The following is a 12,099-nucleotide window of genomic DNA, read 5'->3' as shown; positions in this document are numbered from 1 at the left end:
CTTGCCTCTCTCTCCTCCATTATTGCCATTATAGCTTTCTTGCCCGATCTCTCTCCCTAGCCACCCAAACTTGTTGATTTGCTAGGGATTGAAGGAGGAGACCTAGATCTACACTTCCACCAAAGGATATTTGATTCCCCCATACTTTCTAGTGTGGATTTTGTTACTCTTGGGTGCTTGTGTTGGGGAACGTAGTAATTTCAAAAATTTCCTTCGCACACGCAAGATCATGGTGATGCATAGCAACGAGAGGGGAGAGTGTTGTCCACGTACCCTCGTAGACCGAAAGTGGAAGCGTTAGCACAACGCGGTTGATGTAGTCGTACGTCTTCACGATCCGACCGATCAAGTACCGAACGCACGACACCTCCGAGTTCAGCACACGTTCAGCCCGATGACGTCCCTCGAACTCCGATCCATCCGAGTATTGAGGGAGAGTTTCGTCAGCACGACGGCGTGGTGACGATGATGATGTTCTACCGACGCAGGGCTTCGCCTAAGCACCGATACGATATTATCGAGGTGGACTATGGTGGAGGGGGGCACCGCACATGGCTAAGAGATCAATGATCAATTGTTGTGTCTCTAGGATGCCCCCTGCCCCCGTATATAAAGGAGCAAGGGGGGGAGAGGCGACCGGCCAGGAGGGGTCCTACTCCCACCGGGAGTAGGACTCCCTTCCTTTCCTTGTTGGATTAGGAGAGGAGAGGGAAGGAGAGAGAGGGGGAAAGGAAAGGGGGGGGGGCGCCGCCCCCCCTCCTTGTCCAATTCGGACTTGGGGGGGGGGAGGGGCGCACGGCTGCCCCTTGGCCGCCTCTCCTCTTCCACCAATTGGGCCCATGAGGCCCAATAACCTCCGGGGGGGTTCCGGTAACCCCCCGGTACTCCGGTATATATCCGATAATCCCCGGAACCATTCCAGTGTCCGAATATAGTCGTCCAATATATCAATCTTCATGTCTCGACCATTTCGAGACTCCACGTCATGTCCGTGATCACATTCGGGACTCCGAACTACCTTCGGTACATCAAAATACATAAACTCATAATATAACCGTCATCGAACTTTAAGCGTGCGGACCCTAGGGTTCGAGAACTATGTAGACATGACCGAGACACGTCTCCGGTCAATAACCAATAGCGGAACCTGGATGCTCATATTGGCTCCCACATATTCTATGAAGATCTTTATCGGTCAAACCGCATAACAACATACGTTGTTCCCTTTGTCATCGGTATGTTACTTTCCCGAGATTCGATCGTCGGTATCTCAATACCTAGTTCAATCTCGTTACCGGCAAGTCTCTTTACTCGTTCCATAATAAATCATCCCGCAACTAACTCATTAGTTGCAATGCTTGCAAGGCTTATAGTGATGTGCATTACCGAGTGGGCCCAGAGATACCTCTCCGACAGTCGAAGTGACAAACCCTAATCTCGAAATACGCCAACCCAACAAGTACCTTTGGAGACACCTGTAGAGCACCTTTATAATCACCCATTTACGTTGTGACGTTTGGTAGCACACAAAGTGTTCCTCTGGTAAACGGGAGTTGCATAATCTCATAGTCATAGGAACATGTATAAGTCATGAAGAAAGCAATAGCAACATACTAAACGATCAAGTGCTAAGCTAACGGAATGGGTCAAGTCAATCACATCATTCTCCTAATGATGTGATCCCGTTAATCAAATGACAACTCTTTGTCCATGGCTAGGAAACATAACCATCTTTGATCAATGAGCTAGTCAAGTAGAGGCATACTAGTGACACTCAGTTTGTCTATGTATTCACACATGTATTATGTTTCCGGTTAATACAATTCTAGCATGAATAATAAACATTTATCATGATATAAGGAAATAAATAATAACTTTATTATTGCCTCTAGGGCATATTTCCTTCACTCTCCCACTTGCACTAGAGTCAATAATCTAGATTACACAGTAATGATTCTAACACCCATGGAGCCTTGGTGCTGATCATGTTGTGCTCGTGGAAGAGGCTTAGTCAACGGGTCTGCAACATTCAGATCCGTATGTATTTTGCAAATCTCTATGTCTCCCACCTGGACTTGATCCCGGATGGAGTTGAAGCGTCTCTTGATGTGCTTGGTTCTCTTGTGAAATCTTGATTCCTTTGCTAAAGCAATTGCACCAGTATTGTCACAAAAGATTTTCATTGGACCGATGCACTAGGTATGACACCTAGATCGGATATGAACTCCTTCATCCAGACTCCTTCATTTGCTGCTTCCGAAGTAGCTATGTACTCCGCTTCACATGTAAATCCTGCTACGATACTTTGTTTAGAACCGCACCAACTGACAGCTCCACCGTTCAATATAAACACGTATCCGGTTTGCGATTTAGAATCGTCCGGATCAGTGTCAAAGCTTGCATCGACGTAACCATTTACGACAAGCTCTTTGTCACCGCCATAAACGAGAAACATATCCTTAGTCCTTCTTAAGTATTTCAGGATGTTCTTGACCGCTGTCCAGTGATCCACTCCTGGATTACTTTGGTACCTCCCTGCTAAGCTAATAGCAAGGCACACATCAGGTCTGGTACACAACATTGCATACATGATAGAGCCTATGGCTGAAGCATAGGGAACATCTTTCATTTTCTCTCTATCTTCTGCAGTGGTCGGGCATTGAGTCTTACTCAACTTCACACCTTGTAACACAGGCAAGAACCCTTTCTTTGCTTGATCCATTTTGAACTTCTTCAAAACTTTGTCAAGGTATGTGCTTTGTGAAAGTCCAATTAAGCGTCTTGATCTATCTCTATAGATCTTACTGCCCAATATATAAGCAGCTTCACCGAGGTCTTTCATTGAAAAACTCTTGTTCAAATATCCCTTTATGCTATCCAAAAATTCTATATCATTTCCGATCAACAATATGTCATCCACATATAATATCAGAAATGCTACAGAGCTCCCACTCACTTTCTTGTAAATACAGGCTTCTCCAAAAGTCTGTATAAAACCATATGCTTTGATCACACTATCAAAACGTTTATTCCAACTCCGAGAGGCTTGCACCAGTCCATAAATGGATCGCTGGAGCTTGCACACTTTGTTAGCTCCCTTTGGATCGACAAAACCTTCCGGTTGCATCATATACAACTCTTCTTCCAGAAATCCATTCAGGAATGCAGTTTTGACATCCATTTGCCAAATTTCATAATCATAAAATGCGGCAATTGCTAACATGATTCGGACAGACTTAAGCATCGCTACGGGTGAGAAAGTCTCATCGTAGTCAACCCCTTGAACTTGTCAAAAACCTTTTGCAACAAGTCGAGCTTTATAGACAGTAACATTACCGTCAGCGTCAGTCTTCTTCTTGAAAATCCATTTATTCTCGATGGCCTGCCGATCATCGGGCAAGTCAACCAAAGTCCATACTTTGTTCTCATACATGGATCCCATCTCAGATTTCTTGGCTTCAAGCCATTTTGCGGAATCTGGGCTCACCATCGCTTCTTCATAGTTCGTAGGTTCGTCATGGTCTAGTAACATAACCTCCAGAACAGGATTACCGTACCACTCTCGTGCGGATCTTACTCTGGTTGACCTACGAGGTTCAGTAACAACTTGATCTGAAGTTTCATGATCATCATCATTAACTTCCTCACTAATTGGTGTAGGTGTCACAGGAACCGGTTTCTGTGATGAACTACTTTCCAATAAGGGAGCAGGTACAGTTACCTCATCAAGTTCTACTTTCCTCCCACTCACTTCTTTCGAGAGAAATTCCTTCTCTAGAAAGGATCCATTCTTGGCAACGAATGTCTCGCCTTCGGATCTGTGATAGAAGGTGTACTCAACAGTTTCCTTTGGGTATCCTATGAAGACACATTTCTCCGATTTGGGTTCGAGCTTATCAGGTTGAAGCTTTTTCACATAAGCATCGCAGCCCCACACTTTAAGAAACGACAACTTTGGTTTCTTGCCAAACCACAGTTCATAAGGCGTCGTCTCAACGGATTTTGATGGTGCCCTATTTAACGTGAATGCGGCCGTCTCTAAAGCATAACCCCAAAACGATAGCGGTAAATCAGTAAGAGACATCATAGATCGCACCATATCTAGTAAAGTACGATTACGACGTTCAGACACACCATTACGCTGTGGTGTTCCGGGTGGCGTGAGTTGAGAAACTATTCCGCATTGCTTCAAATGTAGACCAAACTCGTAACTCAAATATTCTCCTCCACGATCAGATCGTAGAAACTTTATTTTCTTGATACGATGATTTTCAACTTCACTCTGAAATTCTTTGAACTTTTCAAATGTTTCAGACTTATGTTTCATTAAGTAGATATACCCATATCTGCTTAAATCATCTGTGAAGGTGAGAAGATAACGATACCCGCCGCGAGCCTCAACATTCATTGGACCACATACATCAGTATGTATGATCTCCAACAAATCAGTTGCTCGCTCCATAGTTCCGGAGAACGGTGTTTTAGTCATCTTGCCCATGAGCCATGGTTCGCAAGTACCAAGTGATTCATAATAAAGTGATTCCAAAAGTCCATCAGTATGGAGTTTCTTCATGCGCTTTACACCAATATGACCCAAACGGCAGTGCCATAAATAAGTTGCACTATCATTATCAACTCTGCATCTTTTGGTTTCAACATTATGAATATCTCTATCACTAATATCGAGATTCATCAAAAATAGACCACTTTTCAAGGGTGCATGACCATAAAAGATACTACTCATATAAATAGAACAACCATTATTCTCAGATTTAATTGAATAACCGTCTCGCATCAAACAAGATCCAGATATAATGTTCATGCTCAACGCTGGCACCAAATAACAATTATTTAGGTCTAATACTAATCCCGAAGGTAGATGTAGAGGTAGCGTGCCAACGGCGATCACATCAACTTTGGAACCATTTCCCACGCGCATCGTCACCTCGTCCTTAGCCAGTGTCCGCTTAATCCGTAGTCCCTATTTCGAGTTGCAAATATTAGCAACAGAACCAGTATCAAATACCCAGGTGCTACTGCAAGCTCTGGTAAGGTACACATCAATAACATGTATATCACATATACCTTTGTTCACCTTGCCATCCTTCTTATCCGCCAAATACTTGGGGCAGTTCCGCTTCCAGTGACCAGTCTGCTTGCAGTAGAAGCACTCAGTCTCAGGCTTAGGTCCAGACTTGGGTTTCTTCTCTTGAGCAGCAACTTGTTTGCTGTTCTTCTTGAAGTTCCCCTTCTTCCCTTTGCCCTTTTTCTTGAAACTAGTGGTCTTATTAACCATCAACACTTGATGCTCCTTCTTGATTTCTACCTCCGCACCCTTTAGCATTGTGAAGAGCTCGGGAACCGTCTTATCCATCCCTTGCACGTTATAGTTCATCACGAAGCTCTTGTAGCTTGGTGGCAGTGATTGAAGAATTCTGTCAATGACGCTATCATCCGGAAGATTAACTCCCAGTTGAATCAAGTGATTGTTATACCCAGACATTCTGAGTATATGCTCACTGACAGAACTATTCTCCTCCATCTTGCAGCTGTAGAACTTATTGGAGACTTCATATCTCTCAATCCGGGCATTTGCTTGAAATATTAACTTCAACTCCTGGAACCTCTCCTATGCTCCATGACGTTCAAAATGTCGTTGAAGTCCCGGTTCTAAGCCGTAAAGCATGGCACACTGAACTATCGAGTAGTCATCAGCTTTGCTCTGCCAGACGTTCATAACATCTGGTGTTGCTCCTGCAGCAGGTTTGGCACCTAGCGGTGCTTCTAGGACGTAATTCTTCTGTGCAGCAATGAGGATAATCCTCAAGTTACAGACCCAGTCCGTGTAATTGCTACCATCATCTTTCAACTTTGCTTTCTCAAGGAACGCATTAAAATTCAACGGAACAACAGCACGAGCCATCTATCTACAACAAACATAGACATGCAAAAAACTATCAGGTACTAAGTTCATGATAAATTTAAGTTCAGTTAATCATATTACTTAAGAACTCCCACTTAGATAGACATCCCTCTAATCATCTAAGTGATCACGTGATCCAAATCAACTAAACCATAACCGATCATCACGTGAAATGGAGTAGTTTTCAATGGTGAACATCACTATGTTGATCATATCTACTATATGATTCACGCTCGACCTTTCGGTCTCAGTGTTCCGAGGCCATATCTACATATGCTAGGCTCGTCAAGTTTAACCTGAGTATTCTGCGTGTGCAAAACTGGCTTGCACCCGTTGTAGATGGACATAGAGCTTATCACACCCGATCATCACGTGGTGTCTGGGCACGACGAACTTTGGCAACGGTGCATACTCAGGGACTTTTATCTTGAAATTTAGTGAGAGATCATCTTATAATGCTACCGTCAATCAAAGCAAGATAAGATGCATAAAAGATAAACATCACATGCAATCAATATAAGTGATATGATATGGCCAATATCATCTTGTGCTTGTGATCTCCATCTCCGAAGCACCGTCATGATCACCATCGTCACCGGCGCGACACCTTGATCTCCATCATAGCATCGTTGTCGTCTCGCCAACTATTGCTTCTACGACTATCGCTACCGCTTAGTGATAAAGTAAAGCAATTACAGGGCGATTGCATTGCATACAATAAAGCGACAACCATATGGCTCCTGCCAGTTGTCGATAACTCGGTTACAAAACATGATCATCTCATACAATAAAATATAGCATCATGCCTTGACCATATCACATCACAACATGCCCTGCAAAAACAAGTTAGACGTCCTCTACTTTGTTGTTGCAAGTTTTACGTGGCTGCTACGGGCTGAGCAAGAACCGTTCTTACCTACGCATCGAAACCACAATGATAGTTCGTCAAGTTAGTGCTGTTTTAACCTTCTCAAGGACCGGGCGTAGCCACACTCAGTTCAACTAAAGTTGGAGAAACTAACACCCGCTAGTCACCTGTGTGCATAGCACGGCGGTAAAACCAGTCTCGCCTAAGCGTACGCGTAATGTCGGTCGGGGCCGCTTCATCCAACAATACCGCCGAACCAAAGTGTGACATGCTGGTAAGCAGTATGACTTGTATCACCCACAACTCACTTGTGTTCTACTCGTTCATATAACATCAACTCATAAAACCTGGCTCGGATGCCACTGTTGGGGAACGTAGTAATTTCAAAAAAATTCCTACGCACACGCAAGATCATGGTGATGCATAGAAACGAGAGGCGAGAGTGTTGTCCACGTACCCTCGTAGACCGAAAGTGGAAGCATTAGCACAACGCGGTTGATGTAGTCATACGTCTTCACGATCCGACCGATCAAGTACCGAACGCACGGCACCTACGAGTTCAGCACACGTTCAGCCCGATGACGTCCCTTGAACTTCGATCCAGCCGAGTGTTGAGGGAGAGTTTCGTCAGCACGACGGCGTGGTGACGATGATGATGTTCTACCGATGCAGGGCTTCGCCTATGCACCGCTACGATATTATCGAGGTGGACTATGGTGGAGGGGGGCACCGCACACGGCTAAGAGATCAATGATCAATTGTTGTGTCTCTAGGGTGCCCCCTGCCCCCGTTTATGAAGGAGCAAGGGGGGAGAGGCGGCCAGCCAGGAGGGGCGCGCCAGGAGGAGTCCTACTCCCACCGGGAGTAGGATTCCCTCCCTTTCCTTGTTGGATTAGGAGAGGAGAGGGAAGGAGAGAGAGGGGGGAAGGAAAGGGGGGCGCCGCCCCCCTCCTTGTCCAATTCGGACTTGGGGGGGGGGGAGGGGCGCGCGGCTGCCCCTTGGTCGCCTCTCCTCTTCCACCAATTGGGCCCATGAGGCCCAATAACCTCGGGGGGGGGGGGGGGGGAGGGGGTTCCGGTAACCCCCCGGTACTCCGGTATATATCCGATAACCCCCGGAAGCATTCCGGTGTCCGAATATAGTCGTCCAATATATCAATCTTCATGTCTCGACCATTTCGAGACTCCTCGTCATGTCCGTGATCACAACCGGGACTCCGAACTACCTTTGGTACATCAAAATACATAAACTCATAATATAACCGTCATTGAACTTTAAGCGTGCGGACCCTACGGGTTCGAGAACTATGTAGACATGACCGAGACACGTCCCCGGTCAATAACCAATAGCGGAACCTGGATGCTCATATTGGCTCCCACATATTCTATGAAGATCTTTATCGGTCAAACCGCATAACAACATACGTTGTTCCCTTTGTCATCGGTATGTTACTTGCCCGAGATTCGATCGTCGGTATCTCAATACCTAGTTCAATCTCGTTACCGGCAAGTCTCTTTACTCGTTCTGTAATACATCATCCCGCAACTAACTCATGAGTTGCAATGCTTGCAAGGCTTATAGTGATGTGCATTACCGAGTGGGCCCAGAGATACCTCTCCGACAATCGGAGTGACAAATCCTAATCTCGAAATACGCCAACCCAACAAGTACCTTTGGAGACACCTGTAGAGCACCTTTATAATCACCCATTTACGTTGTGACGTTTGGTAGCACACAAAGTGTTCCTCCGGTAAACGGGAGTTGCATAATCTCATAGTGATAGGAACATGTATAAGTCATGAAGAAAGCAATAGCAACATACTAAACGATCAAGTGCTAAGCTAACGGAATGGGCCAAGTCAATCACATCATTCTCCTAATGATGTGATCCCGTTAATCAAATGACAACTCTTTGTCCATGGCTAGGAAACATAACCATCTTTGATCAATGAGCTAGTCAAGTAGACGCATACTAGTGACACTCAGTTTGTCTATGTATTCACACATGTATTATGTTTCCGGTTAATACAATTCTAGCATGAATAATAAACATTTATCATGATATAAGGAAATAAATAATAACTTTATTATTGCCTCTAGGGCATATTTCCTTCAGCTTGGGCACCCTAGACGGAAGGGGTCACTTCGGAGCCACATTCCATTGTGGTGAAGCTCCGAGGTTTCGTTGGGAGCCTCCAATTAAGTTGTGGAGAGAGCCTCAACCTTGTTTGTAAAGGTCTGGTTGCCGCCTTCAAGGGCACCAATAGTGGAATCACGACATCTCGCATTGTGTGAGGGCGTGAGGAGAATACGGTGGCCCTAGTGGCTTCTTGGGGAGCATTGTGCCTCCACACCGCTCCAACGGAGACGTACTTCCCCTCAAAAGGAAGGAACTTCGGTAACACATCCTCGTGTTCACCGGCTCCACTCTTGGTTATCTCGTGCCTTTACTTGTGCAAGCTTATTTGTGATTTATTCCTTGCTTGCTTGTGTGCTTGTTGTTGTTGCATCATATAGGTTGCTCACCTAGTTGCATATCTAGACAACCTACTTTGATGCAAAGTTTAATTTGGCAAAGATAAGCTAAAAATTGTTAGTTGCCTATTCACCCCCCTCCTGTCAACTATATCGATCCTTTCAATTGGTATCAGAGCCTCGTCTCTTTATTAAGGACTTTGCCATCCGAAGAGTATGGTTGACACCGTAGACGGTGCGGAGGAGCACTCCGGTGTGAATCCAATCTCGTCTACGGCCGATGGGGGAACCGCGGTCTCTCGTGAGGAATTCAATGTGGCTTTGGACACATTGAAGACCTCCGTGACGACCGAGGTTGAAAGCATGTTTAATAAATTCATTGAAGGGCTTAAACTATCCACCACACCGTTGAAAGTGGGTGATCCCACTAACAAGATGTCGGATGCTAACTCCGATAAGGGGGAAGCTACTAGTGAAAAAGGTCCTTCTTCTAGTGGTAAGAATGGCACCGGCATCTTTGCCCATGTGGAACCTCCACTTGTTTATGGTGGACCGATTCCTTCTACTCATTTGAATCATGCCGGTCCTCCCCCTAAGATTGTAAAAAATGAGGACTTTGATTCTTGGGTTTATCGCTTTAAGCGTCATTTAAATCATGTGAATACTAATCTTTGGAGAATCATTGAAGAAGGTTTCTATCCGCATGACCCAAGCAACTTCACCCCGCCGCGGATAATCAATGCTCTCTTCATCATCCAAGATGCAATTCCACCCGAATATCTCCCTCATCTTCGGCCCTTCGCCTTGGCCAAAGATGCATGGCTTTGTGTTGTCTCCCTCTACCGGGGTAGCGCAAGCATTCAACGCTCCAACTATGAAGTGGTGCAAGATGAACCCGATGAGTTTGCAATGAAACAAGATGAAGAACCTCGTGAGCTTTATCGGAGAGTAACCAAACTCGCGGTCTCACTCCGAGATCATGGGAGCAAGGACACAGATGACAATTGGATCAAGCGCAAATTCCTCAAGGCAATGATGCCTTACCACAAGGCCATGTCCTCCGTCATTCGTCAAAGGCCGGACTTCCACACTTTGTCCTCAAGTGAAGTGTTGGATGAGTTTGTGGCTATGAGCATCCTGGACAAGACCGCCGACAATGCAGTGCTACGTTCTCAAAGGGCAAAGAAGCCCAACCTTGCATTAAAGGCCAAGGTTAGTGTGGAAGAAGAAGAAGAAGAGGAGAGCAACCCCGAAGATACAAAGTATGATTATCATGAGCATATGGCTCTCGCTTCACGGCAATTTTGGAGTAAGAAGAACTCAAGGCCCAACTTCAACAAGAACAACTCAAGTGGCAACAAGGTCAAGCAACGCGTGAGGACTTGCTATAATTGTGGCAATGTGAGCCATTTCGTTGCGGAATGCCCTTATGAGAAGAGAGAAGACAATGGTGGCAAGCTCATTCGAAAGGACAAAGCCAAGTCTTTCCCCAACCAGAGCAACTTCACCAAGAGGACTCCTCCCAAGGGGTTGGTTGCACAAGAAGAGTACAATGAGGATGATGATGACGATGAAGGCGGTGAATCGGTTGCTATGGCCTCCATGGCCATTGCAACAACTCCTCGGGTATCCCTCTTCGACTCACCCAATGAGAACATCATCGCCAAGTGCCTCATGGCTAAAGCAACCAACAAGGTAACCCCCAACATCAAAACTACAATCATTACTAATCCTTCCTTGACGGATTGCATTGATGAAAATGTGGGGCCTAATGAGGAAGAAAACGAGTTTGATTCCTTTATGAGTAAGCTCAAGGGTAAGTCCAAGAAGCACTTTGTTGCTTGCTACCTCTTGAGCACTGCGTTGGTTTTCCCTTGAAGAGGAAAGGGTGATGCAGCAAAGTAGCGTAAGTATTTCCCTCAGTTTTTGAGAACCAAGGTATCAATCCAGTAGGAGGCCACGCACGAGTCCCTCGCACCTACACAAACAAATAAATCCTCGCAACCAACGCAATAAAGGGGTTGCCAATCCCTTCACGGTCACTTACGAGAGTGAGATCTGATAGATATGATAGGATAATATTTTTGGTATTTTTATGATAAAGATGCAAAGTAAAATAAAAGCAAAATAAAAAGCAATGGAAATAGCTTGTTGTTGGAAGATTAATATGATGGAAAATAGACCCGGGGGCCATAGGTTTCACTAGTGGCTTCTCTCAAGAGCATAAGTTTTACGGTGGGTGAACAAATTACTGTTGAGCAATTGACAGAATTGAGCATAGTTATGAGAATATCTAGGTATGATCATGTATATAGGCATCACGTCCGAGACAAGTAGACCGACTCCTGTCTGCATCTACTACTATTACTCCACACATCGACCGCTATCCAGCATGCATCTAGAGTACTAAGTTCACAAGAACAGAGTAACGCTTTAAGCAAGATGACATGATGTAGAGGGATAAATTCATGCAATATGATATAAACCCCATCTTGTTATCCTCGATGGCAACAATACAATACGTGCCTTGCTGCCCCTACTGTCACTGGGAAAGGACACCGCAAGATTGAACCCAAAGCTAAGCACTTCTCCCATTGCAAGAAAGATCAATCTAGTAGGCCAAACCAAACTGATAATTCGAAGAGACTTGCAAAGATAACCAATCATACATAAAAGAATTCAGAAGATTCAAATATTGTTCATAGATAAACTTGATCATAAACCCACAATTCATCGGTCTCGACAAACACACCGCAAAAGAAGATTACATTGAATAGATCTCCACAAGAGAGGGGGAGAAGATTGTATTGAGATCCAAAAAGAGAGAAGAAG

The sequence above is a fragment of the Aegilops tauschii genome, chromosome 7 (assembly GCF_002575655.3).
Source record: "Aegilops tauschii subsp. strangulata cultivar AL8/78 chromosome 7, Aet v6.0, whole genome shotgun sequence".
In the NCBI taxonomy this organism is placed as follows: Eukaryota; Viridiplantae; Streptophyta; class Magnoliopsida; order Poales; family Poaceae; genus Aegilops; species Aegilops tauschii.
This window is presented reverse-complemented; position numbering follows the sequence as displayed.